We start from the raw sequence: 7,028 nt of genomic DNA, 5'->3' as shown, positions 1-7,028 counted from the left end.
AGGGAGTGTACCACACAGCGCGCTCGTTTTTTACTGCCCCACTGAGAGGGGTGATAGCCCGGAGGGCAGTGCTTCATCAGTATTTCATGTTTGTAATGTATGTCTCCATGAACTCATGCACCTATCAGAGACAAAGAGACAGAGTGGAAAAAATGCACACATTGTTTACTCAAGTACTGATCAAACTTCTTTACTCAAGTAAAAGTAATAAAGTACAGGCTCTGAAATGTACTCAAAGGATAAAAGTAAAAAGTGTCCCTCTGAAGGACATTTCTACCGTTTCATAGCATTTCTGTGCAAAGTTAACTGAAACTAACGTTGTATTTATATTATTCAAAGACTATTAAACTTAATGGTAGAATCAGTAGGATTTGTCCCAGCTGTTTGGAAATCCACCACAATGATAGTTGATTGGTGAGGCTCATTCCAATGACGTTAAATACCAACATTTTGGGTTGGTGAAGCATCCAGACCACAGCAACAAAGTGAGATAATAAGAAAATCCAGGCAGAGGGCTGCAGGGTCTCTGCAGATACGAGACACTGACTCATCTCAGTCTCACCTGATTCACCTCAAATGCATTAAAACTAAAGTAATTAGCCTGTTTGGAAAATGTAAGGAGTAGAAAGTACAGGGATTTGTGTTCTGATGTAGAGAGTAAAAGTCAACAGTTGTCAGAAAACTGAACACCCATGTAAAGTACAGATACCTGCAAAGTATTTGTACTTTGTTACTTCTCACCTCTGTGAAAATAGATCAGTATGTCCTCTATAAAAAAAAGTGTAACAACACAAACAATACTGCATCACAGAACACAAAGGTAAAATGTCAATGCACATAAAAAAAAATAACCTCACAGCTTTTTAACACACAAATTACCCCCAAGTAATTGTGCCATGTCTGCATTATTCCACACTTTTTCCACTGGCCTACTTTTTAAACACTTTTATATATGTATGTTACACTGCTGCTATGGCAACAGGTAAATATTGCCATCTTATCCCTTTCATCTGTGCACAAGTCATTTCCAGCAGGGCATAGGGTAACGCTCTGAACGCGCCGCATATGTATGTCGACGATCACGTTTATTGGCAGAACAACCATATGAAGCGAGAAACTTAATATGTCATCTGGAAAATATACTTCGCTTTCATAAATTTGTCTCCACACTCAAGCGCTATGTTGACAAAGTGTGTGCTAGCAAAATCTATTAATGGTTTTTAAACATGTTGCCAACATGTTCATATTCAAACAGTCACCACAGTGTGCAGGCTGATTACATTTGCATTTCTGGCATAAGGTGACGCTCACTCTGAGTGAATTAATAAAGAGGCAGGGATCAGGCCTGCACAAGCGCACATGGAGAGATGATAGGACTGCTGGAGGGATCGGACCTTTGATTGCCCCTCTAACAAGCTCACTTTCATTTCAAAGAACCAAATGTGAACCTGACAGAGACATTTTAACAATCTGACAATAAAGTAAAACACTGACAAACTCAAGTGTGCTCGCTGTTCTGACTATACTTTTGACCTTGCTCTTGGAGTCTTGACATCTGGTTCTCCACATCCTCCACTCCACTTTTACCATTAGTTCTCAGTCACCACATCATAGTATTACTCAATCTCCCCACACTTAGTTACAGACAGCAGAATTATGACGGTCTTAAACTGGGGCATTACTCATGTTCATTACTGGTTTGAAGTCCGGTTGAAAAAAGAGTTTGAGTTGATCTCATTCAGTGACTCCCCTTTGTGCAGTGTCAAAAAAAAGATGTCTGGGAAATTTAATCCAACTTCTCTGGTGAACAAAAGCTGACCTCATGTTTTGTCATTTTAGTTTTGTAACTATTATCTGAGAACCTGCTCTTTGACAGCAGATGTAGGTAAAGCGAGTCAGTGCTTTAAAAAGCCCCATAAAGTCAATCCCAAACACTAAACTACACCATGCTACCACTTACAGGTTGACCGGTCCTACCCCTTCTGGTGTGCCCCATGGGGCCTTATTTCAGAAAATAATTTTACAGTATTCAATGGACGAGAGTGTCACAACAAGTCTGGCCATATCGACAGTGAAGTTATGAGACAGGAGATGTTGTCAGGTTTTGTCAACTAGCTAGTATGCAGGGCTCTACAATCAGAGTGGGAAATTATTTGATTTACCCCCCTGGGGAAAACTGCAGTGTTTGGTTATGGGTTTTGGTAAGTCTTAAACAAGATGACGTCACGATGTAGGCACTACAGTGCTGCATGTGTCAACTTGCCGTCTGAGAGGAGAGCAAAAAATCACAGGGTATCGACCGGAGTGTCGATATTGCAAAATAATAGGTATTGAAACCATTTCAAATATTCAGTATCAATGTGTATCGATATTTCGATACTTTGACGTCCCTTTTTTATTAGTTATGTATTTTCACAGTCTTATACTTCATTAGTTTTATGACAACCTGCGACTTTCTTATGAGTGAAAAATTATTCTTTAAGTTGATAAACATCATATATGTCATTAATGCCACAATTCAAACAGGATCAAAAAATTATAATTCTCACCACTGACTAAGGTACTTTTCTGAAATAAGGTCCGATGGTGGTTCACTGGAACGTGCTGGACTTTGTTTCTCTATATGGTGACACCAAACATTTAAACCTACATTATATAATTGTTTGGGCAGTTTGTGGCAGCAGATCTAGTTGTCAGAACACAACACTGACATTTATATCACCTTGCGAAGTTAAAATAGTTAAAGCAGCAGACAGTTGTCTATTTCCACATTCAGCAGATGCTCAGCAACATTAGCATTCAGATGGTGTCGGGTTTCTGAGCCCATGACAAATGTTTACTCTCCTTTTACCTCCGTTTTGATTTTCACAAACACCTTCTGGGCTGAAGTTTTGTCAGACTTTACTGAAGCGGGATGTAACAAGCGAGACAAGACAAGACATAACTGAGTACACTCAGAGACATGAGGAAACACAAACAACACTGATTACAGACAATTCAATTATTGCTGTAGTTTGTTTAAACTGTTGTATCATCGATGAGGAACGGTTGATTCATGAAGTTGAAATAAGAACTCTTTCTACAATATCTGCTCATTTAACTTCTAACTCCCTATTGAGAATTTGGATGTCTTTTTCGATGAAGACACAACTAAATATCACAATATATAACGTGTTTTCTGTTGGAGAACTCAGGTACCATATTTTATGTGAGTGGTTACACCTCCAGTCTGATCTCGCCCAGCTGATAAGTACGTGGCATATTGACACGAGGTGTCAGAAGTGCATATTTAACAGATTCAGTGTGATGCAGTGTGATTGATGAACACTGGCTTGCGGTTCGGACACGGTGTAAAGTTGCCATAAACCAAAACAATGAGCTCGGATTGTGACACCTTTCATATCATCTTTAAACCACTGTTCAGAATTTTTTTTTGTTTTTTTTTTATGTTTTGTGATGCAGTGACAGAGTACAGTACAGACTGATTTGTCATATTACTGGGCATTAGATGTCAGGCAGAATCTAGGACACAGTCAGATGTTTGACAAGACTTTAACTCGCAGAATTCTTTTGTTTGCACATTTAATTTGCTAATGATTGGTATGCTCTGAGCTCCATTGCTTATACCTACTAATAAGCAGCAGTGTTGTGCTCATTAGTGAGTGGAGCACAGTTAGTCCCCATTTCCCCTGACATCCTGACTGTGTAAAGCAGTAGGGGAGATGTTACTGGTAGCCATCGCTCAGCCTTAAGCATTCATTTCCACTAATACTTTGTGTTTTATAGAAGAGGGGGAAAGGCCTCCAGTCTGCCTTAAAGTACATTACATGTGTTACACGGAATCTGTGAAGCTTTATGAAGCCTTAATGAATGCCTAGCTCCCAGTTTGGTGTGCAGTCCTGCTGGTTTTCTGCCCTTTTTCTTCTTCTTTTTTATACGCTGCTCGTTCTGCTCACATGTATCTGTTAAAGTCTTAATGGTACTGCTGTAGTTATTACACATGGTTTAGAGATGTTAAAATGCAGCACATTTTGTTTTAATTAGCTTCAGATGTACTATAGTCCAAAAGAATTAAGTTTAATGACTGTTTGTTTAGAAACACAGTGATCAGGAAGTGGTTTAGAAATCATTTCTGTGTTTGTTACATAAAGAATATGGCAACGATAATGAGTTTTAGGGTCCAGTTGGACAGCAACAGCGCAAATGATTTGATATTATGAATGACTCTAATCATTTGGTCATAATATAGTTGTATGATGGATGCTTTATTTTAAAAAGCGAGTGAAAACCAGGTTATATGACTCATCCAACAACTTGGTTGGGAATTGTGTTTGTGAAAGAACAGTTTATATCCTGTGTGTGGGTTTAGTACTTGTTGTCAGAGAGTTACTAACATCCAGGCGAAGCTAATGACCACATCACAGAAACAGCAAAAATCAAAACAACTGGAGGCAGCTTCACGCAGGCACACACGCACACACACACACACACACACACACACACACACACACTGAAGCATCAACAAACACACACCCTCAGCTCAGCTCAGCTCAGGTCAGCTTTCCTTGACCTTCTCTATTACTCATTTCAGAGGAATGAACAAAAAAAATGAGCCCTGTGTTACAGATGGTAAACTGTGTGAGACCTTCAGTTACATAAAGACTTGTGTCAAAAACAACCAGATCCAATACAACAGTGTCTGTGCAGGTGAATAGTTTTGTCAGGTAGAGACTGATACGGAGCCATGTGTGCATTCTGTATTGTGGTGATGTTGAAGGGGGGACTCCTGTAGAGATCGATCTACTCACTGATATTTGTGGTTTTCACTTGAGTCAGTTATTACAACCAGCAGCTCAACATGTGACAGTGATGACAGCTAAGAGACCAACAATGCAGCACTGAAGGCACCACAGTTGATCTTACAGTCAGTTTGACGACAGCCTAATAGCTGCTCCCTCTACTGAGCAACTGAGGTATTACCTGAGGTAACGACCACAGTTTACTACAGTTTCCAAGGTGAACAAAAGTTATTGAGTGATAATTCCTGGCTTGGAGTATCAGTGTTAACTGCTCCTGATTTAATGGTGTATTGTAAGATCAGAATCCAGGCCTCTATGAGCATTAATGCTGCCTGTTAGTGGTGGGTACTATTATGATAAATACTGTGAGATGATCAAATCTGTCAGCTTTCATAGATTGTGTGATACATTTTGTCCTCTTACCCCCCAAATACAAAGCTGCTTTTGGCTTCAAAGCCCTTAGGAAGCAGCTTTTAGGATTTTATCCTTACTTTAAAAAACAAAAGACAATATTCCCACTGAGCTGTTAACATTGCTGGTGAAAATTAATTTTCCACTAATACTTCTTTTTAACATGCAGCTGTGCATACTCAAATTAACAAACATGAAGTACTTTCTTGAAAAGGTCAGCGTTGTGATATTTGCGCATATCAAAAAACCTGATGATATCCAAGTCTTTTATAATGTTTAAAAGTAGGTGTGTTTGCCCTATCAACCAGAAATGTGGGCCTTTCTTTCGTGCACACGTCTCTACCTCAGGCTTGCAAACTGTTGGCCAGGCAAAGCACAGAGCTGATCAGGCAGGACGCAGTGTATCGCAAAGTGCTACAAATACTAGGGCCCTACCAATACTGTTTTTTTTGGGACCGATACCAATATTTCAAAGCCCAAAAACATTCTCATATCGATATATTGGTCAATATTCTCATATACACAGAATAATGATAGCAATGATCCTGAAAATGTGGTTATTAAAAACGTATGTACGCATGGGAGATATTTAAACCTGACAACTTTATCGTCCAACAATACATCAGAACACTGATACAGTAGACTTCACTGGGAATTTAATAGTTATAAATTACTCCATGTATCTTTTTCTGCATTATTATCTATAAAAAAAATATCACATCTGCTCACATTGGCTGATAATATCGGCAAACCAATACATTGGTCAGGCTTTAGTAAAAACCACAAAATTGTGAATGCACTGTTTAAGTGTCCAAAGAATGCACAGAAAACCTGAATAATATCAGCTGGGCAATTTCGCCTAAAACTAATATTGTGATATTTTTTGGCTTTATCACGATACACAATCTATAATTTGGTATTTCTTAAAATTCCTCAAAATCACTTAATGTAAATAAATGCTAGGATTGGACGACTAAATCAAATGTCATAATATTTATACAGATAGTCATCAGTAATGTGGAAATAATGATTAGGTGGGTAAAGACAAGTATTAGAACAGGTAGAACAGTCTGGTAAGTTCATAAAATGACATCACTTACTGTAATGCAGCCTTCCAAACCGGGGAAAGACAACAGTTATGTCATACCAGTTTAGTTTCCATGATTTCAGCTCCATTTTCTCATTACCAACATCCACTGTAGTAGAACTGCTGTTGGATTACTGTGTTTAATGTGCTGTGTGTAATCACACTTTGATCGAGCAGTATTGTCCTCATGTAAACCAGCGGCCATGGATACGGTCATTCTTTGTTGTTGTTTGGACCTCTGACTCATTCTTACCAGAAGTCACATCTCAAACATCAGCCAATCATAATCTAATTTATCAACCTTGTTTGAAAACACACGTCTGGTCATTGCGACTCACTCAATTAGTTTTGATCCAGCTATTATTAGACAGTGTATCAGTATATGAGCCAGGAGATAAACTGGACTGTGAACTGGTCTCAAGTGGACGAGAAACGCTTGTTTATGAATGTGTTAATAATATGTTGTTATTATATGTAAATAATTAAAATATTCTGTCATTGAATACAAGGACATAAAGGAACATAGTAGGCACTTTTGACTGAGCAAACAAAACTATGTTCAACATAAAACATATTTTCTTACATGTCAGAGGGAGATCACCAACAACCACTTGACTGCATTTTCCGTAAATAATATAGATGACCTGCTGTATATGTGACAGTAAACAGGATGTATAACAAGACATGAGTCACAGGAAAGATTATATGAGGTTTGCTGAAGGTTTTGGTCA

This window comes from Pagrus major, chromosome 5 (assembly GCF_040436345.1).
Source record: "Pagrus major chromosome 5, Pma_NU_1.0".
Taxonomy (NCBI): Eukaryota; Metazoa; Chordata; class Actinopteri; order Spariformes; family Sparidae; genus Pagrus; species Pagrus major.
The sequence above is the reverse complement of the archived record's forward strand: the minus strand, read 5'-3'. Positions refer to the sequence as shown.